Source organism: Bufo gargarizans, chromosome 5 (genome assembly GCF_014858855.1).
Source record: "Bufo gargarizans isolate SCDJY-AF-19 chromosome 5, ASM1485885v1, whole genome shotgun sequence".
Lineage (NCBI taxonomy): Eukaryota > Metazoa > Chordata > Amphibia > Anura > Bufonidae > Bufo > Bufo gargarizans.
Window position 1 is genome coordinate 239,982,281 of NC_058084.1, and position 26,851 is coordinate 240,009,131.

Below are 26,851 nucleotides of genomic sequence, written 5' to 3' on the forward strand. Positions count from 1 at the left end.
CTGCATTTTTCAACAACATTATGCCAGACCACATTCTGCATCAATCACAACATCATGGCTGCGTAGGAGAAGGATCCGGGTACTGAAATGGCCAGTCTGCTGTCCAGATCTTTCACCTATAGAGAACATTTGGCACATTATAAAGAGGAAGGTGCAACAAAGAAGGCCCAAGACGATTGAACAGTAAGAGGCCTGTATTAGACAAGAATGGGAGAGCATTCCTATTTCTAAACTTGAGAAACTGGTCTCCTCGGTCCCCAGATGTCTGTTGAGTGTTGTAAGAAGAAGGGGAGATGCCACACAGTGGTGAAAATGGCCTTGTCCCAACTTTTTGGGGATTTGTTGACACCATGAAATTCTGATTCAACATATTTTTCCCTTAAAATTGTACATTTTCTCAGTTTAAAATTTTGTTCCGTGATTTATGTTCTATTCTGAATAAAATATTAGAAGTTGGCACCTCCACCTCATTGCATTCAGTTTTTATTCACGATTTGTATAGTGTCCCAACTTTTTGGGAATCCGGTTTGTACTTCTCCTTTGCCAAGATAATCCATCCCACCTTACAGGTGTGGCACATCAAGGTGCTAATTAGACAGCATGAATATTGCACAGGACTGCCCACAATAAAATTCCACTCTGACATGTGCAGTTTGATCACACAGCACAATGCCACAGATGTCGCAACATTTGAGGGAACATGCAATTGGCATGCTGACTGCATAAATGTCTACCAGAGCTGTTGCCCGTGCAATGACTGTTCATTTCTCTACCATAAGCCGTCTCCAAAGGCATTTCAGAGAATTTGGCAGTACATCCAACCAGCCTCACAACCGCAGACCACATGTTTACACACCAGCCCAGGACCTGACTGCAGTTTGTCATCGTAACCGACTTGATTGGGCAAATGCTCACATTAGATGGCGTCTGGCACGTTGGAGAGGCATTCTGTTCACAGATGAGTCCCAGGTTTTACTGTTCAGGGCAAATGGCAGACAGTGTGTGTGGAGTCATGTGGGTAAGCAGTTTGCTGATGTCAATGTTGTGGATCGAGTGACCCATGGTGGCGGTGGAGTTATGATATGGGCAGGCATATGTTATGTACAACGAAGACAGGTGAATTTTATTGATGGAATTTTGAATACACAAAGATACCGTGACAAGATCCTGAGTTCTATTGTTGTGCCATTCATCCATGACTTTCACCTCATGTTGCAGCATGATGATGCACGGCCCCATATTGCAAGGATCTGTACACAATTTCTGGAAGCTTAAAACATCCCAGTTCTTGCATGGCCAGCATACTCACCGGACAAGTCACCCATTGAGCATGTTAGGGATGCTCTGGCATATACGTCAGCGTGTTCCAGTTCCTGCCAATATTCTGCAACTTCACAGAGATATTGAAGAGGAGTGGACCAACATTCCACAGGCCACACTCAACAGCCTATCAACTCCTCTTTGCGACGGAGATCACTGCGTGAGGCAAATGGTGGCCACACCAGATACTGACTGGTTTTCTGACCCCCCCTCCCCAGTAAGGCAAAACTGTTTACATTTCAGAGTGGCATTTTATTGTGGGCAGTCTAAGGCACACCTGTGTAATATTCATGCTGTCTAATCAGCACCTTGATATGCCACACCTGTGAGGTGGGAGGGATTATCTCGGTGTGGCAAAAGGCACTTTGCCACAGTGTTTTGAGGGGGCTGTTTGCCCGCCTCCTGCCCCTGGATTATGGGCCCTCTCATCAGCCAGGCCTCCTTTGTTCACAAAGGACTTATGCTAACTTGAACCCCTGGTCTAATTCGCGCCATTCATTTTTGGATGTTAAATGTCTATGTGTATTGTAAAGGGTGGGACATTGTATACATTAAGTAGTGAGGTCTGTTCCATTGTCTCTCTGTGTGTATTGGCGATGTCCCTTTGTCCTGAGAGATAATTGAATTACGTCTCGGTTGTCTCCAGGACCGAAGACTATTGTGTAGTCTCCTGCCTGTGATGATTGCATCAACCCAGTGTGAGGTTATTGTATCACAGGCAGAGGGGAGGATTTTGTGTGGGAGTGTCTGAGTGTATTGTATGTGGTTATTGGCTGTTTTTACAAAACCCTGTGGGTGGTAACCTTATTGGAAAATGTGTATAAATCAATGCTGTGTGTTCAAATAAAGAGTTCCTGCTTTACCCCTTCATGAAGTCTTGGCTCATGTTTGGGGAATGGGATGACTACACTCTTGGGGATTGCTATATCACAATATTTCCCTGAGTATAAGCTCTTGTAAGAGCTTGTTCATGGTTCCTGCTCTCTGGATTTAGGAGAGGTTCACCCACTGGAAGCTGAAGCCCGGTCTTGGGTCCAGTGTGGGTGGAGGACGGTGAGACCCCAACCAAGCTGCGGCAGTTCGTGGGGTCTGTGGTGGTTATGGTGTCAAGTTGAGTGCTTGGAGCCCTTGGGAAGCACTAGGAGCATCCATCAACGAAGGTACCCGGTCGGGGTGCTAGGAGATCCATTACATTGGTGGCAAGCAGTGGGATGGCATCCTAGTAAGAGGAGAAGCAGCTTGGAGACACCATTTGTGGATTTACAAAATTGAGGGAAACGCTAGTATCCGTACAGCGCCCCTGGATACAGCAGGATGGATTCAACTAGTCTTCGGACAGCGTTCCATGACGAGGAGGAGGAGGCAGCCACGGACTACAGGGATGCAGACAGAAAGGAAGTCTGGTATGATGCCTTGGGAAATGCCCACCGGCGGCAAGGTGAGTCTCTCCAGTGAGGAGCAGCAGTTGCGGATGTGAGTGGCCCTGCGAATGCCCCTTCTGGGAGAAAAGCCCCTGGATGAGTGGGTGACAGAACTGGAGAGCCTGGTATGAAAGGAGCGTTGGCTAGACAACGCCTACCAGGCACTCTGGTGGGATGTGATTCGGCACTCCCATGGATGGCTGAGCACAACAGATCCGAGGGTGAGGATTATGATGGCCCTGGCCTGTTGTTTGAGGCCTTCGCAGAACCGAAATTCGGAGATGCTGGAGAGTCCCGGATCTGGGATATCTATGACTACAGGGAAGCTATGCATGATTGGGCTACAGCGAGAGAGGTGAGACAAGACCTGGCATCACTAGTGGCAAAGGAGTGGGAGCTGGAGCAGGACTACCAATACTTCTTCAGCTCAATTCGGTCCCAAGATACACAGCCAGAGAACTGGGTGGCTGTACCAGACCTACAACCTTACAGCTGGGAAGACCCGACTGAAGTATCCCCTGCTTCAGTACCAGCTACAGAGGTAGGGGACCTCATAGACTGGTCCTGGGGGGAAACCCGTATGACAGGTGGAGATGGGACCGAGATCTTTCCACCAGCCCTACAGGGATGTTGGGCAGTAGGCCCAGATCCCCAACGGCAGCCAGAGTTTCAGGGAGTAGGGACAGTTGGTACTGCTCCCCAGCTATGTTTTGCAGGAAGAGGACAGCATCGTCTCCATTCCCCAGCGGCAGTATACCTTGAAGGGAGAGGAGACAATCGGTCTCTCTCCCCAACCACAGGGGACAGCAACCCTAACTCTGATGGGGCAGATGAGACCGCAGTCTCTGCACCAGGCCTACCGGGATGCTGGACAGCCGGTACGGATCCCCCACCAACCCCGCAGAAATGCCAGAAGGAGGAGGTAAGCGATCCCTCCTCTCCACAGCTGATCCGCAACAAGGTCTTGGGGGCAGGATTCCCTGACCCCATCCCAGCAGAAGAGCTGGCATCTGGGCAGAGCACAGTTGGCCTCTGCCCTAACTTTCCCTTTGTCACCGGGCAGGACTATACCCCGGTTGCTCCAGCGGAAGAGCTGGCAATGGGGCAGAGCACAGTTGGCCTCTGCCCTCCTTTGTCCCCTTGTCCCAGGCTTGTCCATCTGCAGGTCCCCCCAGCTGAAGCGCTGGCACCAGGGCAGAGTACCGCTGGTCTCTGCTCACTCAGTGACCCACAAAGTCAAGAGACCAGTGCCCATCACAGCCACGGTGAAGCCATGGGACCAAAACAAGCTATAAAATTGCCTGGGTGCAGTAACCAAGTGTTGGGGGGACGGGACTGCACTGCGGATTGTATATTATTGTGGGGGGGCTGCCTTGTTAATTGCAATTTACTGTGCGTGGGTGACTCTACTAACTCAGGAACTGACCGACAGAAGGTCAGCTACCTGGTTAGTCTCCACCAGAATGGGAAGATATGTGGTGAAAGCCACTTCACCGCAGTGTTTTGGAGGGGGCTGTATGCCCGCCTCCTGCCCCTGGATTACGAGCCCTCTCATCAGCCAGGCCTCCTTTGTTCACAAAGGACTTGTACTAACTTGAACCCCTGGTCTAATTCATGCCATTTTGGGATGTTAAATGTCTATGTGTATTGTAAAGGGTGGGACATTGTATACGTTGAGTAGTGAGGTCTGGTCCATTGTCTCTGTGTGTATTGGCGATGTCCCTTTGCCCTGAGAGATAATTGAATTACGTCTCGGTTGTCTCCAGGACCAAAGACTATTGTGTATTATCCTGCCTGTGATGATTGCATCATCCCAGTGTGAGGTAATTGCATCACAGGCAGAGGGGAGGATTTTGTGTGGGAGTGTCTGAGTGTATTGTATGTGGTTATTGGCTGTTTTTACAAAACCCTGTGGGTGGTAAGCTTGTTGGAAAATGTGTATAAATCATTGCTGTGTGTTCAAATTAAGAGTTCCTGCTTTACCCCTTCATAAAGTTTTGGCTCATGTTTGGGGAATGGGATAACTACACTCTTGGGGATTGCTAAATCACAATACTCCCCTTAGTATAAGCTCTTATAAGAGCTTGTTCATGGTTCCTGCTCTCTGGATTTAGGAGAGGTTCACCCACTGGAAGCTGAAGCCCGGTCTTGGGTCCAGTGTGGGTGGAGGACGGTGAGACCCCAACCAAGCTGCGGCGGTTCGTGGGGTCTGTGGTGGTTATGGTGTCAAGTTGAGTGCTTGGAGCCCTCAGGAAGCACTAGGAGCATCCATCAACGGAGGTACCCGGTCGGGGTGCTAGGAGAACCGTTACACTCGGCAAAGGAGAAGTGCTCACTAACACAGATTTAGACAGATTTGTGAGCAATATTTGAGAGTAATGGGTCTTTTGTGTATGTAGAAAATGTTTCAGATCTTTGAGTTCAGCTCATGCAAAATGGGAGCAAAACCAGGATGTAAAAGGTGCCTTTCGGTGTAAAATGGCAGTCACAATACAAGATCAAAGAAATTAATATTCAAGTCTGTTAGCAAAACAAAAAAATATTGTAGAATTTTTACTACATTTTTTGGGTGAAAAAAATGAAAAATGACATACAGTTGCAAGAAAAAGAATGTGAACCCTTTGGAATAATATGGATTTCTACACAAATTGGTCATAAAATGTGATCTGAGCTTCATCTAAGTCACAACAATAGACAATCACAGTCTGCTTAAACTAATAATACACAAAGAATTAAATATTACCATGTTTTTATTGAACACACCATGTAAACATTCACAGTGCAGGTGGAAAAAGTATGTGAACCCCTAGACTAATGACATCTCCAAGAGCTAATTGGAGTGAGGTGTCAGCCAACTGGAGTCCAATCAATAAGATGAGATTGGAGGTGTTAGTTACAGCTGCCCTGCCCTATAAAAAACAGACACCAGTTCTGGGTTTGCTTTTCACAAAAAGCATTGCCTGATATGAATGATGCCTCGCACAAAAGAGCTCTCAGAAGACCTACGATTAAGAATTGTTGACTTGCATAAAGCTGGAAAGGGTTATAAAAGTATTTCCAAAAGCCTTGCTGTTCATCAGTCCACGGTAAGACAAATTGTCTATAAATGGAGAAAGTTCAGCACTGCTGCTACTCTCCCTAGGAGTGGCTGTCCTGTAAAGATGACTGCAAGAGCACAGCGCAGACTGCTCAATGAGGTGAAGAAGAATCCTAGAGTGTCAGCTAAAGACTTATAAAGTCTTTGGCATATGCTAACATCCCTGTTAGCGAATCTACAATACGTAAAACACTAAACAAGAATGGATTTCATGGGAGGATACCACAGAGGAAGAGTCTGCTGTCCAAAAAAACATTGCTGCATGTTTATAGTTTGCACAAGAGCACCTGGATGTTCCACAGCAGTACTGGCAAAATATTCTGTTGACAGATGAAACCAAAGTTAAGTTGTTTGGAAGAAACACACAACAATATGTGTGGCGAAAAAGAGGCACAGCACACCAACATCAAAACCTCATCCCAACTGTGAAGTATTGTGGTGGGATCATCATGGTTTGGGGCTGCTTTGCTGTGTCAGGGCCTGGACAGATTGCTATCATCGAAGGAAAAATGAATTCCCAAGTTTATCAAGACATTTTGCAGGAGAACTTAAGGCAATCTGTCCACCAGCTGAAGCTCAAAAGAAGATGAATGTTGCAACAGGACAATGACCCAAAGCATGGAAGTAAATCAACAACAGAATGGCTTAAACAGAAGAAAATACGCCTTCTGGAGTGGCCCAGTCAGAGTCCTGACCTCAACCTGACTGAGATGCTGTGACATGACCTTAAGAAAGTGATTCACACAAGACATACCAAGAATATTGCTGAACTAAAACAGTTCTGTAAAGAGGAATGGTCAAGAATTACTCCTGACCGTTGGGCAGGTCTGATCTGCAACTACAGGAAATGTTTGGTTGAAGTTATTGCTGCCAAAGGAGGTTCAGCCAATTATTAAATCCAAGGGTTCACATACTTTTTCCACCTGCATTGTGAACGTTTACATGGTGTGTTCAATAAAAACATGGTAACATTTAATTATTTTTGTGTTATTAGTTGAAGCAGACTGTGATTGTCTATTGTTGTGACTTAGAAGAAGATCAGATCACATTTTATGACCAATTTGTGCAGAAATCTATATCATTCCAAAGGGTTCACATACTTTTTCTTGCAACTGAATAACAATGGAAAGTTATGTAACAATCCAAACAATACAGCTGTCATATCATTTATCCTTCACTGGTAACAAGGTAAAAAAAAAAAATTGCTAGGATTGCTGTTTTTGTTCATCCTATCTTCCAAAAAAGGGATTAAGCCTCATATGTACCCCAAAATGTACCAATGAAACAGCTCATCCTGCAAAAACCAGGCCCTAACACAGCTCTGTCAATGGAAAAATAAAAATATATCTTAGAAAACAGCAGCACAAAAACAAACTTTTTAAAAGTCTTTATTTTTAAAGAGCAGTAAAAAATAAAAATAAATATAATTTGGATATTGCTGTATTCATACTCACTCAGGGAATACAATTATGTTAGTTAAAGCACAACTTGGCTTGAAAAAAAAAAAGCCCTCAGATGGCTATTTCAATATAAAAATAAGTATGGCTCTTGGAATGCATAATGGAAAAAAAATCTGAAAGCTTACTTGCTGTTTAGGGTCTAAATTAGGATGGTCACTAAGATGTTAAATCTGATATTACGTGGTGTAGTCAGTAATTTTAAAAGCATTAAATTGAATGATTCTCTATACAGACAGACATTGGTGGAGCAACTCTGCTTAGCTCAGCTCTAATCTTCCAAATACATAGGGTGTTATATTGTGTATCATGCTGTCCAATAACACATAAGACGATATTCAGTAACTTGTGTACTAAATATTTTCATTTCAAGACAATTTCAGCACAGAAATAAACCTTAATTTCCACCACATCCCACAAAGAAATTTTTGACATTATTGACAAGGTGGAAATTGTGATAGGTTACATACGAGAACATTAAATTTCATCACACACCATTAAAAAAAAATTCTGACAAATACATATAGCAATGACTGTATCAATAAAATTGCTCATTTTCAAAACGACAGAGAAAGCATAGATATATTTTAGAATACTTAATAGCTCACCTTTTCATTGCAGTTGTGGGCATGAGTGAGAATGTGGAGACTGAAAAGACGCTCATAGGATTGGTCAATAAAAGCTTTTATACATTCCAATGCTGATTATGAGGAGAAAAAAGAATAACAACCAATTAACCCATTAAGTTTTTTGTTTGTTTTTTCCCACATTTGTTCACATAGCCATATAAGAGCTTTTTTGTGGGATAAGTTGTATTTTTTTAATTGCGCCATTTAATTTTCCATAGCTTGTATTGGAAAATTAGAAACAAATTCTTTGTGGGGTGGAATTGCAAAAGAAAAAAAAACTTAATTCCGTCATGGCTTTTGGGGTTTTGTTTACGGCATTCACTATGCGTAAAAAATGACTCAACAGAATCTTACGGTTTAAAGGACCGGAATTAGAGTTATCTCTGAACCCTGTTAATGCTAGTGGGTGTATAATGCAGCCTGTGTATGGAGCAAGCACAGTGCAGGAGCCTGCTGCATACAACCCCTTAACCCTTATAACGTATAGGTGAGTTATGATGGGGTAAGGGGTTAAATAAGTTTCTTGGCAACTTGTGTTCGCAAAAATCGCACACTAATTTTTATAACAGGTTTTCAGATTAATGTGAGGTTTACCCTGATTGTAATACATCACAGATCGATTATACACTGCCTGTCCCCCCAAAAAAGTTGCCACCTGGATTTAACTAAGCAAATAGTTATGAGCCTCCTATTGGATAATTACCGCTTGGGCGATTATCTTTCAGCTGGCAACAAGTTATTTAACCCCAACTGGTGCAATGAGTTGCTCTCATTTCTTAAACAACCATGTCAAAAGACACATCTTGTGGTCGTGGAAAAGATGTTAGTCTGTTTGAGAAGGGTCAAATCATTGGCATGCATCAAGCAGAGAAAACATCTAAGGAGATTGCAGAAGCTACTAAAATTGGGTTAAGACCTGTCCAACGCAATATTAAAAACTGGAAGGATAGTGGGGACCCATCGTATTCGAGGAAGTGTGGCGGGGAACGTATCCTGAATGATCGTGATCGGCGATCACTTAAATGTTTGGTGAAATCAAATCGAAGAAAAACAGTAGAACTCAGGGCTATGTTTAATAGTGAAAGTAAGAGCATTTCCACACGCACAATGCAAAGGGATTTCAAGGGATTGGGACTGAATAGTTGTGTTGCTGTAAGAAAACCACTAATCAGTGAGGCAAACCAGAAAAAAAGGCTTCAATGTGCTAGGGAGCATAAAGATTGGACTCTGGAGCAATGGAAGAAGGTCATGTGGTCTGATGAGTCAAGATTTACCCTGTTCCAGAGTGATAGGCGCATCAGGGTAAGAAGAGAGGCAGATGAAGTGATGCATCCATCATGCCTAGTGCCTACTGTACAAGCCTGTGGGGGCAGTGCTATGATCTGGGGTTGATGCAGTTGGTCAGGTCTAGGTTCAGCAACAGTATGTGCTCCAAGAATGAGGTCAGCTGACTACCTGAACATACTGAATGACCAGGTTATTCCATCAATGGATTTTTTTCTTCCCTGATGGCACGGGCATATTCTAAGATGACAATGCCAGGATTCCCCTGGCTCAAATTGTGAAAGAGTGGTTCAGGGAGCATGAAACATAATTTTCACACATGGATTGAGCACCACAGAGTCCAGGCCTTAACCCCATTGAGAATATTTGGGATGTGCTGGAGAAGGCTTTGTGCAGCGGCCAGACTCTACCATGATCATTACAAGATCTTGGTGAAAAATTAATGCAACACTGGATGGAAATAAATCTTGTCACACTGCAGAAGCTTATTGAAACAATGCCAATAAAGCTAAAGTCGGTCTAACAAAATATTAGCGTGTGTGACTTTTTGGGTGGCGACTTTTTTTTTGGACAGGCAGTGTATTTATTACATAAATACATTTATTTTATTATTAGTGCCCCCATACAGTAGTTATTCCCTTTTAGTGCCCCCACACAGTAGAATGCTACCTTATAGCCCCCTCACAATAATGTAGCCCGAAATGTGAGGCTTTACCTCGAGTTGGACTCTTTAGTAAGCTATCTTGTCTATGTTGCCTTGTTTCATCTCTGTATTAAAAAAAAAGAAGGTCTTTTGAGGTTTCTTCTTTAAGCCATGTGTTTGGTTATTCCAAAATATTAGACGTTTTCTCGCACTCCCTCTATAAGGAACTGGTTAAATACCCTTGAGATGATTAGCAGGATGGAGGAATTAACTGAGGATCAGGGAAAAGCTGATACTTATCATAAAATCTGGTACTTTTAAATTCTGTTCAAGGTCACTGAAGTATTTTGGGATTGTTTATTTATTTATTTTTTCTTTCCCTTCTTCCTTTCCCACTCTCTGTCTAGTTCTGTTTTCTAATTTTATGTTGGATATTGGGATGCAAAAGTTTGGGCAACCTTGTTAATCGTCATGATTTTCCTGTATAAATCGTTGGTTGTTACAATAAAAAATGTCAGTTAAATATATCATATAGGAGACACACATAGTAATATTTGAGAAGTGAAATGAAGATTATTGGATTTACATAAAGTGTGCTATAATTGTTTAAAAAAAATTAGGCAAGTGCATAAATTTGGGCACCACAAAAAAGAAATGAAATCAATATTTAGTAAATCCTCCTTTTGCAGATATTACAGCCTCTAAACACTTCCTGTAGGTTCCAATGAGAGTCTGGATTCTGGTTGAAGGTATTTTGGAACATTCCTCTTTACAAAACATCTTTAGTTTATTCAGGTTTGATGGCTTCCGAGCATGGACAGCTCTCTTTAAGTCACACCACAGATTTTCAATTATATTCAGGTCTGGGGACCGAGATGGCCATTCCAGAACGTTGTACTTGTTCCTCTGCATAAATGCCTTAGTGGATTTTGAGCAGTGTTTAGGGTCGTTGTCTTGTTGAAAAATCAAGCCCCGGCGCAGCTTCAGCTTTGTCACTGATTCCTGGACTGATACTGAGTGGAATCCATTAGAGTTGAGCGAACACCTGGATGTTCGGGTTCGAGAAGTTCGGCCGAACTTCCCGGAAATGTTCGGGTTCGGGACCCGAACCCGATCCGAACTTCGTCCCGAACCCGAACCCCATTGAAGTCAATGGGGACCCAAACTTTTCGGCACTAAAACGGCTGTAAAACAGGCTAGAGGGCTGCAAAAGGCAGCAACATGTAGGTAAATCCCCTGCAAACAAATGTGGATAGGGAAATGAATTAAAATAAAAATTAAATAAATAAAAATTAACCAAATCAATTGGAGAGAGGTCCCATAGCAGAGAATCTGGCTTCCCGTCACCCACCACTGGAACAGTCCATTCTCAGATATTTAGGCCCCGGCACCCAGGCAGAGGAGAGAGGTCCCGTAACAGAGAATCTGGCTTCATGTCAGCAGAGAATCAGTCTGCATGTCATAGCAGAGAATCAGGCTTCACGTCAGCCACCAGTGCAACAGTCCATTGGCATATATTTAGGCCCAGCACACAGGCAGAGGAGAGAGGTCCCGTAACAGAGGATCTGGCTTCATGTCAGCAGAGAATTAGTCTGCATGTCATAGCAGAGAATCAGGCTTCACGTCACCCACCACTGCAACAGTCCATTGTCATAAATTTAGGCCCAGCACCCAGGCAGAGGAGAGAGGTCCCGTAACAGACAATCTGGCTTCATGTCAGCAGAGAATCAGTCTGCATGTCATAGCAGAGAATCAGGCTTCACGTCACCCACCACTGCAACAGTCCATTGTCATAAATTTAGGCCCAGCACCCAGGCAGAGGAGAGAGGTCCCGTAACAGACAATCTGGCTTCATGTCAGCAGAGAATTAGTCTGCATGTCATAGCAGAGAATGAGGCTTCACATCAGCCACCACTGCAACAGTCCATTGGCATATATTTAGGCCCAGCACCCAGGCAGAGGAGAGAGGTCCCGTAACAGACAATCTGGCTTCATGTCAGCAGAGAATCAGTCTTTATATCATAGCAGAGAATCAGGCTTCACGTCAGCCACCAGTGCAACAGTCCATTGGCATATATTTAGGCCCAGCACCCAGGCAGAGGAGAGAGGTCCCGTAACAGAGGATCTGGCTTCATGTCAGCAGAGAATTAGTCTGCATGTCATAGCAGAGATTGAGGCTTCACGTCAGCCACCACTGCAACAGTCCATTGGCATATATTTAGGCCCAGCACCCAGGCAGAGGAGAGAGGTCCCGTAACAGACAATCTGGCTTCATGTCAGCAGAGAATCAGTCTTCATGTCATAGCAGAGAATCAGGCTTCACGACACCCACCACTGTAAGAGTCCATTTTCATAAATTTAGGCCCAGCACCCAGGCAGAGGAGAGAGGTCCCGTAACAGAGGATCTGGCTTCATGTCAGCAGAGAATCAGTCTGCATGTCATAGCAGAGAATCAGGCTTCACATCACCCAACATTGGAACAGTCCATTGGCATATATTTACGCCCCGGCACCCAGACAGAGGAGAGGTTCATTCAACTTTGGGTAGCCTCGCAATATAATGGTAAAATGAAAATAAAAATAGGATTGAATGAGGAAGTGCCCTGGAGTCCAATAATATATGGTTAAGGGGAGGTAGTTAATGTCTAATCTGGACAAGGGACGGACAGGTCCTGTGGGATCCATGCCTGGTTCATTTTTATGAACGTCAGCTTGTCCACATTGGCGACTGGCGGCTGCGTTTGTCTGTAATGACGCCCCCTGCCGTGCTGAATACATGTTCAGACAAAACGCTGGCCGCCGGGCAGGCCAGCACCTCCAAGGCATAAAAGGCTAGCTCTGGCCACGTGGACAATTTAGAGACCCAGAAGTTGAATGGGGCCGAACCATCAGTCTGTACGTGGAGGGGTGTGCACACGTACTGTTCCACTATGTTAGTGAAATGTTGCCTCCTGCTAACACGTTGCGTATCAGGTGGTGGTGCAGTTAGCTGTGGCGTGTTGACAAAAGTTTTCCACATCTCTGCAATGCTAACCCTGCCCTCAGAGGAGCTGGCCGTGACACAGCTGCCTTGGCGACCTCTTGCTCCTCCTCTGCCTTGGCCTTGGGCTTCCACTTGTTCCCCTGTGACATTTGGGAATGCTCTCAGTAGCGCGTCTACCAACGTGCACTTGTACTCGCGCATCTTCCTATCACGCTCCAGTGCAGGAAGTAAGGTGGGCACATTGTCTTTGTAGCGTGGATCCAGCAGGGTGGCAACCCAGTAGTCCGCACAGGTTAAAATGTGGGCAACTCTGCTGTCGTTGCGCAGGCACTGCAGCATGTAGTCGCTCATGTGTGCCAGGCTGCCCAGGGGTAAGGACAAGCTGTCCTCTGTGGGAGGCGTATCGTCATCGTCCTGCCTTTCCCCCCAGCCACGCACCAGTGATGGACCCGAGCTGCGTTGGGTGCCACCGCGCTGTGACCATGCTTCATCCTCATCCTCCTCCACCTCCTCCTCATCCTCGTCCTCCTCGTCCTCCAGTAGTGGGCCCTGGCTGGCCACATTTGTACCTGGCCTCTGCTGTTGCCAAAAACCTCCCTCTGAGTCACTTCGAAGAGACTGGACTGAAAGTGCTAAAAATGACCCCTCTTCCTCCTCCTCCTCCTCCTCCTGGGCCACCTCCTCTTCCATCATCGCCCTAAGTGTTTTCTCAAGGAGACATAGAAGTGGTATTGTAACGCTGATAACGGCGTCATCGCCACTGGCCATGTTGGTGGAGTACTCGAAACAGCGCAACAGGGCACACAGGTCTCGCATGGAGGCCCAGTCATTGGTGGTGAAGTGGTGCTGTTCTGTAGTGCGACTGACCCGTGCGTGCTGCAGCTGAAACTCTACTATGGCCTGTTGCTGCTCGCACAGTCTGTCCAGCATGTGCAAGGTGGAGTTCCACCTGGTGGGCACGTCGCATATGAGGCGGTGAGCGGGAAGGCCGAAGTTACGCTGTAGCGCAGACAGGCGAGCAGCAGCAGGATGTGAACGCCGGAAGCGCGAACAGACGGCCCGCACTTTATGCAGCAGCTCTGAAATGTCGGGGTAGTTGTGAATGAACTTCTGCACCACCAAATTCAGCACATGCGCCAAGCAAGGGATGTGCGTCAAATTGGCTAGTCCCAGAGCTGCAACGAGATTTCGCCCATTATCACACACCACCAGGCCGGGCTTGAGGCTCACCGGCAGCAACCACTCGTCGGTCTGTTGTTCTATACCCCGCCACAACTCCTGTGCGGTGTGGGGCCTGTCCCCCAAACATATGAGTTTCAGAATGGCCTGCTGACGTTTACCCCGGGCTGTGCTGAAGTTGGTGGTGAAGGTGTGTGGCTGACTGGATGAGCAGGTGGAAGAAGAGGAGGAGGAAGCCGAGAAGGAGGAGGTGGCAACAGGAGGCAAAGAATGTTGCCCTGCGATCCTTGGCGGCGGAAGGACGTGCGCCAAACAGCTCTCCGCCTGGGGCCCAGCTGCCACTACATTTACCCAGTGTGCAGTTAGGGAGATATAGCGTCCCTGGCCGTGCTTACTGGTCCACGTATCTGTGGTTAGGTGGACCTTGCTACAGATGGCGTTGCGCAGTGCACACTTGATTTTATCGGATACTTGGTTGTGCAGGGAAGGCACGGCTCTCTTAGAGAAGTAGTGGCGGCTGGGAACAACATACTGTGGGACAGCAAGCGACATGAGCTGTTTGAAGCTGTCTGTGTCCACCAGCCTAAATGACAGCATTTCATAGGCCAGTAGTTTAGAAATGCTGGCATTCAGGGCCAGGGATCGAGGGTGGCTAGGAGGGAATTTACGCTTTCTCTCAAATTTTTGTGAGATGAAGAGCTGAACGCTGCCGTGTGACATGGTTGAGACGCTTGGTGACGGAGGTGGTGGTGGTGTTGGTGGTACATCCCCTGTTTGCTGGGCGGCAGGTGCCAACGTTCCTCCAGAGGCGGAGGAAGAGGCCGAGGCGGCAGCAGCAGAAGAGGTAGCAGGGGGAGCCTGAGTGACTTCCTTGGTTTTAAGGTGTTTACTCCACTGCAGTTCATGCTTTGCATGCAGGTGCCTGGTCATGCAGGTTGTGCTCAGGTTCAGAACGTTAATGCCACGCTTCAGGCTCTGATGGCACAGCGTGCAAACCACTCGGGTCTTGTCGTCAGCACATTGTTTGAAGAAGTGCCATGCCAGGGAACTCCTTGAAGCTGCCTTTGGGGTGCTCGGTCCCAGATGGCAGCGGTCAGTAGCAGGCAGAGTCTCTTGGCGGCGGGTGTTCTGCTTTTGCCCACTGCTCCTTCTTTTGCTACGCTGTTGGCTCGGTCTCACGACTGCCTCTTCCTCCGAACTGTGAAAGTCAGTGGCACGACCTTCATTCCATGTGGGGTCTAGGACCTCATCGTCCCCTGCATCGTCTTCCACCCAGTCTTGATCCCTGACCTCCTGTTCAGTCTGCACACTGCAGAAAGACGCAGCAGTTGGCACCTGTGTTTCGTCATCATCAGAGACATGCTGAGGTGGTATTCCCATGTCCTCATCTTCAGGAAACATAAGTGGTTGTGCGTCAGTGCATTCTATGTCTTTCACCGCTGGGGAAGGGCTAGGTGGATGCCCTTGGGAAACCCTGCCAGCGGAGTCTTCAAACAGCATAAGAGACTGCTGCATAACTTGAGGCTGAGACAGTTTCCCTGGTATGCATGGGGGTGATGTGACAGACTGATGGGGTTGGTTTTCAGGCGCCATCTGTGCGCTTTCTGCAGAAGACTGGGTGGGAGATAATGTGAACGTGCTGGATCCACTGTCGGCCACCCAATTGACTAATGCCTGTACCTGCTCATGCCTTACCATCCTTAGAACGGCATTGGGCCCCACCATATATCGCTGTAAATTCTGGCGGCTACTGGGACCTGAGGTAGTTGGTACACTAGGACGTGTGGATGTGGCAGAACGGCCACGTCCTCTCCCAGCACCAGAGGGTCCACTAACACCACCACGACCATGTCCACGTCCGCGTCCCTTACTAGATGTTTTCCTCATTGTTATGGTTCACCACAACAACAAAAATATTATTTGGCCCAATGTATTGTATTCAAATTCAGCGGGATATAAATTTGAGGCCTAGTATTTAGGCGCTGGGTGACCGGTATGGATTTAGTGACAGAATTTGACTTGGAAATGCACAGTAGCGTGTGTGTGAAGTTATTCTGAATGACCCTATGTGCACCTTGAATATTATATACCCTTTTAGGGATAGATTTCAAATAGCTCTGATATAGCAGAAACCACTAAATTATGAAATTGCTAAATTGGGAATTGTATTTCAACCCAGAACAAAAAATGTGCTTTGACGGACACTAAATAACTTTCCCATCCACAACAGGACAGCGGTAACGAGAGATTTAGCGGGATATAAATTTGAGGCCTAGTATTTAGGCGCTGGGTGACCGGTATGGATTTAGTGACAGAATTAGACTTGGAAATGCACAGTAGCGTGTGTGTGAAGTTATTCTGAATGACCCTATGTGCACCTTGAATATTATATACCCTTTTAGGGATAGATTTCAAATAGCTCTGATATAGCAGAAACCACTAAATTATGAAATTGCTAAATTGGGAATTGTATTTCAACCCAGAACAAAAAATGTGCTTTGACGGACACTAAATAACTTTCCCATCCACAACAGGACAGCGGTAACGAGAGATTTAGCGGGATATAAATTTGAGGCCTAGTATTTAGGCGCTGGGTGACCGGTATGGATTTAGTGACAGAATTAGACTTGGAAATGCACAGTAGCATGTGTGTGAAGTTATTCTGAATGACCCTATGTGCACCTTGAATATTATATACCCTTTTAGGGATAGATTTCAAATAGCTCTGATATAGCAGAAACCACTAAATTATGAAATTGCTAAATTGGGAATTGTATTTCAACCCAGAACAAAAAATGTGCTTTGACGGACACTAAATAACTTTCCCATCCACAACAGGACAGCGGTAACGAGAGATTTAGCGGGATATAAATTTGAGGCCTAGTATTTAGGCGCTGGGTGACCGGTATGGATTTAGTGACAGAATTAGACTTGGAAATGCACAGTAGCGTGTGTGTGAAGTTATTCTGAATGACCCTATGTGCACCTTGAATATTATATACCCTTTTAGGGATAGATTTCAAATAGCTCTGATATAGCAGAAACCACTAAATTATGAAATTGCTAAATTGGGAATTGTATTTCAACCCAGAACAAAAAATGTGCTTTGACGGACACTAAATAACTTTCCCATCCACAACAGGACAGCGGTAACGAGAGATTTAGCGGGATATAAATTTGAGGCCTAGTATTTAGGCGCTGGGTGACCGGTATGGATTTAGTGACAGAATTAGACTTGGAAATGCACAGTAGCGTGTGTGTGAAGTTATTCTGAATGACCCTATGTGCACCTTGAATATTATATACCCTTTTAGGGATAGATTTCAAATAGCTCTGATATAGCAGAAACCACTAAATTATGAAATTGCTAAATTGGGAATTGTATTTCAACCCAGAACAAAAAATGTGCTTTGACGGACACTAAATAACTTTCCCATCCACAACAGGACAGCGGTAACGAGAGATTTAGCGGGATATAAATTTGAGGCCTAGTATTTAGGCGCTGGGTGACCGGTATGGATTTAGTGACAGAATTAGACTTGGAAATGCACAGTAGCGTGTGTGTGAAGTTATTCTGAATGACCCTATGTGCACCTTGAATATTATATACCCTTTTAGGGATAGATTTCAAATAGCTCTGATATAGCAGAAACCACTAAATTATGAAATTGCTAAATTGGGAATTGTATTTCAACCCAGAACAAAAAATGTGCTTTGACGGACACTAAATAACTTTCCCATCCACAACAGGACAGCGGTAACGAGAGATTTAGCGGGATATAAATTTGAGGCCTAGTATTTAGGCGCTGGGTGACCGGTATGGATTTAGTGACAGAATTAGACTTGGAAATGCACAGTAGCGTGTGTGTGAAGTTATTCTGAATGACCCTATGTGCACCTTGAATATTATATACCCTTTTAGGGATAGATTTCAAATAGCTCTGATATAGCAGAAACCACTAAATTATGAAATTGCTAAATTGGGAATTGTATTTCAACCCAGAACAAAAAATGTGCTTTGACGGACACTAAATAACTTTCCCATCCACAACAGGACAGCGGTAACGAGAGATTTAGCGGGATATAAATTTGAGGCCTAGTATTTAGGCGCTGGGTGACCGGTATGGATTTAGTGACAGAATTAGACTTGGAAATGCACAGTAGCGTGTGTGTGAAGTTATTCTGAATGACCCTATGTGCACCTTGAATATTATATACCCTTTTAGGGATAGATTTCAAATAGCTCTGATATAGCAGAAACCACTAAATTATGAAATTGCTAAATTGGGAATTGTATTTCAACCCAGAACAAAAAATGTGCTTTGACGGACACTAAATAACTTTCCCATCCACAACAGGACAGCGGTAACGAGAGATTTAGCGGGATATAAATTTGAGGCCTAGTATTTAGGCGCTGGGTGACCGGTATGGATTTAGTGACAGAATTAGACTTGGAAATGCACAGTAGCGTGTGTGTGAAGTTATTCTGAATGACCCTATGTGCACCTTGAATATTATATACCCTTTTAGGGATAGATTTCAAATAGCTCTGATATAGCAGAAACCACTAAATTATGAAATTGCTAAATTGGGAATTGTATTTCAACCCAGAACAAAAAATGTGCTTTGACGGACACTAAATAACTTTCCCATCCACAACAGGACAGCGGTAACGAGAGATTTAGCGGGATATAAATTTGAGGCCTAGTATTTAGGCGCTGGGTGACCGGTATGGATTTAGTGACAGAATTAGACTTGGAAATGCACAGTAGCGTGTGTGTGAAGTTATTCTGAATGACCCTATGTGCACCTTGAATATTATATACCCTTTTAGGGATAGATTTCAAATAGCTCTGATATAGCAGAAACCACTAAATTATGAAATTGCTAAATTGGGAATTGTATTTCAACCCAGAACAAAAAATGTGCTTTGACGGACACTAAATAACTTTCCCATCCACAACAGGACAGCGGTAACGAGAGATTTAGCGGGATATAAATTTGAGGCCTAGTATTTAGGTGCTGGGTGACCGGTATGGATTTAGTGACAGAATTAGACTTGGAAATGCACAGTAGCGTGTGTGTGAAGTTATTCTGAATGACCCTATGTGCACCTTGAATATTATATACCCTTTTAGGGATAGATTTCAAATAGCTCTGATATAGCAGAAACCACTAAATTATGAAATTGCTAAATTGGGAATTGTATTTCAACCCAGAACAAAAAATGTGCTTTGACGGACACTAAATAACTTTCCCATCCACAACAGGACAGCGGTAACGAGAGATTTAGCGGGATATAAATTTGAGATCTAGTATTTAGGCGCTGGGTGACCGGTATGTATTTAGTGACAGAATTAGACTTGGAAATGCACAGTAGCGTGTGTGTGAAGTTATTCTGAAAGACCCTATGTGCACCTTGAATATTATATACCCTTTTAGGGATAGATTTCAAATAGCTCTGATATAGCAGAAACCACTAAATTATGAAATTGCTAAATTGGGAATTGTATTTCAACCCAGAACAAAAAAATGTGCTTTGACGGACACTAAATAACTTTCCCATCCACAACAGGACAGCGGTAACGAGCGATTTAGCGGGATATAAATTTGAGGCCTAGTATTTAGGCGCTGGGTGACCGGTATGGATTTAGTGACAGAATTAGACTTGGAAATGCACAGTAGCGTGTGTGTGAAGTTATTCTGAATGACCCTATGTGCACCTTGAATATTATATACCCTTTTAGGGATAGATTTCAAATAGCTCTGATATAGCAGAAACCACTAAATTATGAAATTGCTAAATTGGGAATTGTATTTCAACCCAGAACAAAAAATGTGCTTTGACGGACACTAAATAACTTTCCCATCCACAACAGGACAGCGGTAATGAGAGATTTAGCGGGATATAAATTTGAGGCCTAGTATTTAGGCGCTGGGTGACCGGTATGGATTTAGTGACAGAATTAGACTTGGAAATGCACAGTAGCAGTGTGTGTGAAGTTATTCTGAATGACCCTATGTGCACCTTGAATATTATATACCCTTTTAGGGATAGATTTCAAATAGCTCTGATATAGCAGAAACCACTAAATTATGAAATTGCTAAATTGGGAATTGTATTTCAACCCAGAACAAAAAATGTGCTTTGACGGACACTAAATAACTTTCCCATCCACAACAGGACAGCGGTAACGAGAGATTTAGCGGGATATAAATTTGAGGCCTAGTATTTAGGTGCTGGGTGACCGGTATGGATTTAGTGACAGAATTAGACTTGGAAATGCACAGTAGCGTGTGTGTGAAGTTATTCTGAATAACCCTATGTGCACCTTGAATATTATATACCCTTTTAGGGATAGATTTCAAATAGCTCTGATATAGCAGAAACCACTAAATTATGAAATTGCTAAATTGGGAATTGTATTTCAACCCAGAACAAAAAATGTGCTTTGACGGACACTAAATAACTTGCCCAGCCACAACAGTACAGCGGTAACGGCAGATTTAGCGGGATCTAAATTTGAGGCCTAGTATTTAGGCGCTGGGTGACCGGTATGGATTTAGTGACAGAATTAGACTGGGATATGGCCAAAAAATAACCACACTATTGCTGGTTAAATGCACTTGGTGTGACAGCTTGACTAACCACACTACTGAGGGTTAAATGCACTTGGTGACGGGCGCAGCTTACCCCTGATGTAGTATATATATGGCCAAAAAATGAACAGACAATTGCTGGTTAAATGCACTTGGTGTGACAGCTTCACCCTGATGTAGGCTTTAGCCAAAAAACAACCACACCATTGAGGGTTAAATGCACTTGGTGACAGGCGCAGCTTGCCCCTGATGTAGTATATGGCCAAAAATGAACAGACTATTGCTGGTTAAATGCACTTGGTGACGGGCGCAGCTTGCCCCTGATTTAGTATATGGCCAAAAAATGAACAGACTATTGCTGGTTAAATGCACTTGGTGTGACAGCTTCACCCTGATGTAGGCTTTAGCCAAAAAACAACCACACCATTGAGGGTTAAATGCACTTGGTGACAGGCGCAGCTTGCCCCTGATGTAGTATATGGCCAAAAAATGAACAGACTATTGCTGGTTAAATGCACTTGGCGTGACAGCTTGACCAACCACACTACTGTGGGTTAAATGCACTTGGTGACGGGCGCAGCTTGCCCCTGATGTAGTATATGGCCAAAAAATGAACAGACTATTGCTGGTTAAATGCACTTGGTGTCACAGCTTGACCAACCACACTACTGAGGGTTAAATGCACTTGGTGACGGGCGCAGCTTGCCCCTGATGTAGTATATGGCCAAAAAATGAACAGACTATTGCTGGTTAAATGCACTTGGTGACGGGCGCAGCTTGCCCCTGATTTAGTATATGGCCAAAAAATGAACAGACTATTGCTGGTTAAATGCACTTGGTGTCACAGCTTGACCAACCACACTACTGAGGGTTAAATGCACTTGGTGACGGGCGCAGCTTGCCCCTGATGTAGAATATGGCCAAAAAATGAACAGACTATTGCTGGTTAAATGCACTTGGTGACGGGCGCAGCTTGCCCCTGATGTAGTATATGGCCAAAAAAAAAACAGACTATTGCTGGTTAAATGCACTTGGTGTGACAGCTTCACCCTGATGTAGGCTTTAGCCAAAAAACAACCACACCATTGAGGGTTAAATGCACTTGGTGACAGGCGCAGCTTGCCCCTGATGTAGTATATGGCCAAAAAATAAACAGACTATTGCTGGTTAAATGCACTTGGTGTGACAGCTTCACCCTGATGTAGGCTTTAGCCAAAAAACAACCACACCATTGAGGGTTAAATGCACTTGGTCGCAGCTTGGATGCACTTGGTCGCAGCACCGCACAAGACACAAAATGGCCGCCGATCACCCCAGAAAAAAGTGACTGACAAACGGTCTGGGCAGCCTAAAAACAGTGAGCAATTGAGTATCAGCAGTTTAATGATCCACAGCTGCAGATCGATCAATTAATCAAGTGCTTTGGAGGAGTTAACTTAGCCTAATCTCGCCCTACTGTCGCAGCCGCAACCTCTCCCTACGTTAATCAGAGCAGAGTGACGGGCGGCGCTATGTGACTCCAGCTTAAATAGAGGCTGGGTCACATGGTGCTCTGGCCAATCACAGCCATGCCAATAGTAGGCATGGCTGTGACGGCCTCTTGGGGCAAGTAGTATGACGCTTGTTGATTGGTTGCTTTGCAGCCTTTCAAAAAGCGCCAAGAAAGCGTCACAAAAGCGCCAAGAAAGCGACGAACACCGAACCCGGACTTTTACGAAAATGTCCGGGTTCGGGTCCGTGTCACGGACACCCCAAAATTCGGTACGAACCCGAACTATACAGTTCGAGTTCGCTCATCCCTAGAATCCATGCGTCCCTCAACTTTGACAAGATTCCCAGTCCCTGCACTGGCCACACAGCCCCACAGCATGATGGAACCACCACCATATTTTACTGTAGGTAGCAGGTGTTTTTCTTGGAATGCTGTGTTCTTTTTCCTCCATGCATAACTCCCCTTGTTATGGCCAAATAACTCATTTTTTGTTTCATTAGTGCACAGCACCTTATTCCAAAATTAAGCTGGCTTGTCCAAATGTGCTTTAGCCCACCTCAAGCGGCACTTTTTGTGCTGTGGGCGGAGAAAAGGCTTCCTCTGCATCACTCTCGCATACAGCATCTCCTTGTGTAAAGTGCGCCGAATGGTTGAACGATGCACAGTGACTCCATCTACAGCAAGATGATGTAGGTCTTTGGTGCTGGTCTGTGGGTTGACTCTGACTGTTCTCACCATTTTTTGCTTCTGTCTATCTGAGATTTTTCTTGGTCTGCCACTTCGAGCCTTAACCTTCGAGCCTGTGGTCTTCCATTTCCTCAATATGTTTCTAACTGTGGAAACAGACAGCTGAAATCTCTGAGACCATGATGGTGAACAATCTTTGTCTTCAGGTCATTTGAGAGTTGTTTTGAGACCCCCATGTTGCTACTCTTCAGAGAAAATTAAAAGAGGAGGGAAACTTACAATTGACCCCCTTAAATACTCTTTCTCATAATTAGATTCACCTGTGTATGTGGGTCATGGGTCACTGAGCTTACCAAGCCAATTTGAGTTCCAATAATTAGTTCTAAAGGTTTTGGAATCAATAAAATGACAACAGTGCCCAAATTTATGCACCTGCCCAATTTTGTTTAAACAATTATAGCACACTTTCTGTAAATCCAATAAACTTCATTTCACTTCTCAAATATCACTGTGTGTCTCCCCTATATGATATATTTAACTGACATTTTTTTATCGTAACAACCAACAATTTATACAGGAAAATCATGACGATTAACAAGGTTGCCCAAACTTTTGCATGCTATAGTTCTACTCGCTGTATATTTTATCCATTAGATGATAACATAGTAACATAGTAACATAGTACATAAGGCCGAAAAAAGACATTTGTCCATCCAGTTCGGCCTGTTATCCTGCAAGTTGATCCAGAGGAAGGCAAAAAAAAAAACAACCCTGTGAGGTAGAAGCCAATTTTCTCCACTTTAGGGGAATATAAACTTCCTTCCCGACTCCAATCAGGCAATCAGAATAACTCCCTGGATCAACGACCCCTCTCTAGTAGCTATAGCCTGTAATATTATTAAGCTCCAGAAATACGTCCAGGCCCCTCTTGAATTCCTTTATTGTACTCACCATCACCACCTCCTCAGGCAGAGAGTTCCATAGTCTCACTGCTCTTACCGTAAAGAATCCTTTTCTATGTTTGTGTACAAACTTTCTTTCCTCCAGGCGCAGAGGATGTCCCCTCGTCACAGTCACAGTCCTGGGGATAAATAGCTGATGGGATAGATCTCTGTACTGACCCCTGATATATTTATACATATTAATTTGATCTCCCCTCAGTCGTCTTTTTTCTAAAGTGAATAACCCTAATTTTGATAATCTTTCAGGGTACTGTAGTTGCCCCATTCCAGTTATTACTTTAGATGCCCTCCTCTGGACCTTCTCCAGCTCTGCTATGTCTGCCTTGTTTACAGGAGCCCAGAACTGTACACAGTACTCCATGTGTGGTCTGACTAGCGATTTGTAAAGTGGTAGGACTATGTTCTTATCACGGGAATCTATGCCCCTTCTGATGCAACCCATTATCTTGTTGGCCATGGCAGCAGCTGCCTGACACTGGTTTTTGCAGCTTAGTTTGCTGTTTATTAAAATTCCTAGATCCTTTTCCATGTCAGTGTTACCGTTTTACCATTTAGTATGTACGGGTGACTTGCATTTTTCCTTCCCATGTGCATAACTTTACATTTATCAGTGTTAAACCTCATCTGCCACTTATCTGCCCAAGCCTCCAATCTATCCAGATCCCTCTGTAGTAGTATACTGTCCTCATCAGTGTAAATTACTTTACACAGTTTAGTGTCTACAAGATCATTAATAAATATATTGAAGAGAATAGGGCCCAATACTGACCCCTGAGGTACCCCACTAGTGACAGTGACCCAATCTGAGTGTGTACCGTTAATAACCACCCTCTGTTTTCTATCACTGAGCCAGTTACTTACCCAGTCCGAGCATTCTCATTTTATATACTAACCTTTTATGTGGTACAGTGTCAAATGCTTTGGAGAAGTCCAGATATACGACATCCATTGATTCGCCGCTGTCAAGTCTAGAACTTACCTCCTCATAGAAACTGATTAAATTAGTCTGACATGACCGATCCCTCACGAAGCCATGCTGATATGGCATTATTTGCTTATTTCTGTTGAGATGCTCTAATATATGTCAGTATAGAGTTTGCAAATATCAGAAATAAGGGTCTGGCTATGACATTACTTAATTCCTTTAGAATATGGGGGTGTATGTCACCCCGGTCCTGGCGATTTGTCTATTTTAATCTTTTTAAGTCGCTGATGTACTTCTTCCTGGGTCAGACAGGACACTTTTAATGGGGAATTTATTTTTGCATTCTGCATGTCATCTGACAATTTATTTTCCTCAGTGAATACATTGGAGAAAAAAATATTTAACAGCTTTGCTTTCTCCTCCTCGCTCTCTGCGACTTCCCCCTCATTACTCTTTAAAGGGCTGACACCTTCAGATTTATACTTTTTAACATTTATATAATTGAAGAACATTTTAGGGTTAGTTTTACTCTCTTTGGCAATTAATCTCTCAGTCTCTAGTTTGGCCGCTTTTATTTGTTTTTTACATGTTCTATTTTTTTCCTTATAGTTTTTCAGTGCTTCAGTGCTCCCCTCCTGTTTCAGTGAATGATATGCTTTCTTTTTGTCATTTATTGCTTTCTTTACAGTTCTATTTATCCACATTGGTTTCTTTTTGTTCCTTAACCTTTTATTACCATACGGTATGTACCTCTCACAATGAGATTTTAGGATGTTTTTAAAGATATCCCATTTTGTGGCTGTATTTTTATTTTTGAGGACTTTGTCCCAGTTAGTTTGGCCTATGGCCTCTCTTAGTTGGCTAAATTTAGCTTTTTTGAAGTTTGGTATTTTTGTTCCTCCCTGTAGAAACGCTCTTTTGAATGATAATTGGAAGGTTATTACTTTATGGTCACTATTTCCCAGGTGTCCCCCAACCTGCACGTCTGTTGTTCTGTCGGGCCTATTGGTTAATACTAAGTCCAGTATGGCCGTCCCTCTAGTCGGGTCCTGAACCAGTTGGGAGAGGTAATTTTCTTTGGTTATTGCCAAGAACCTGTTTCCCTTATGAGATATACAAGTTTCAGTTTCCCAGCCTATATCTGGGTAATTGAAGTCCCCCATAATAACCACCTCATTATGATTTGCCGCCTCGTCTATCTCGTTTAGTAGTAGATTTTCTGTGGACTCTGGTATATTAGGTGGTTTATAGTAAACTCCTATTAGTAATTTATTGTTGTTTTTAGCTCCATGTATCTCTACCCACACTGACTCCACATGTTCATGTCCCTCACTTATATCTTCGCGGAGTGTGGGCTTTAGACCGGACTTTACATAAAGGCAGACCCCTCCCCCTCTCCGGTTTTGACGATCCTTTCTAAACAGACTGTAACCTTGTACATTAACCGCCCAGTCATAGCTATCATCCAGCCATGTCTCAGTTATTCCCACTATGTCATAGTTCTCCTCACACATGACTAATTCCAGTTCACCAGTTTTATTAGTCAGACTTCTGGCATTAGTATGCATACATTTGAGAGGTTTATATATATTTTTTACCCTACACCTTTCCTTCTGAACTGTTCTAGTCCCTCCTTCCATTCCTCCCCCAGTCCCATTACCTTGCCCCCGGTCTCTATCTGCGCTATCTTCCCGTCCTATAACGTAATTACCCTCCCCCCAGTCCCTAGTTTAAACACTCCTCCAACCTTCTAGCCATCTTTCTCCCCAGCACAGCTGCCTCTTCCCCATTGAGGTGCAGCCCGTCCCTACGATAGAGCCTGTAGCCGATAGAAAAATCGGCCCAGTTCTCCAGGAACCCAAACCCCTCCTTCCTACACCAGTTCTTGAGCCACTTGTTAATCTCCCTAATCTCCCGTTGCCTTTCTTGTGTGGCTCGTGGTACAGGCAGTATTTCGGAAAATACTACCTTTGAGGTCCTTGCCCTCAGCTTTTTACCTAAATCCCTGAAATAATTTTTAAGGACTCTCCACCTACCTCTAACTTTGTCATTGGTTCTGATATGGACCATGACCGCTGGATCTTCTCCAGCCCCTCCCAGTAATCTGTCAACACGATCCGCGATGTGTCGAACTCTAGCGCCAGGAAGACAGCACACTGTTCGGCGATCACGG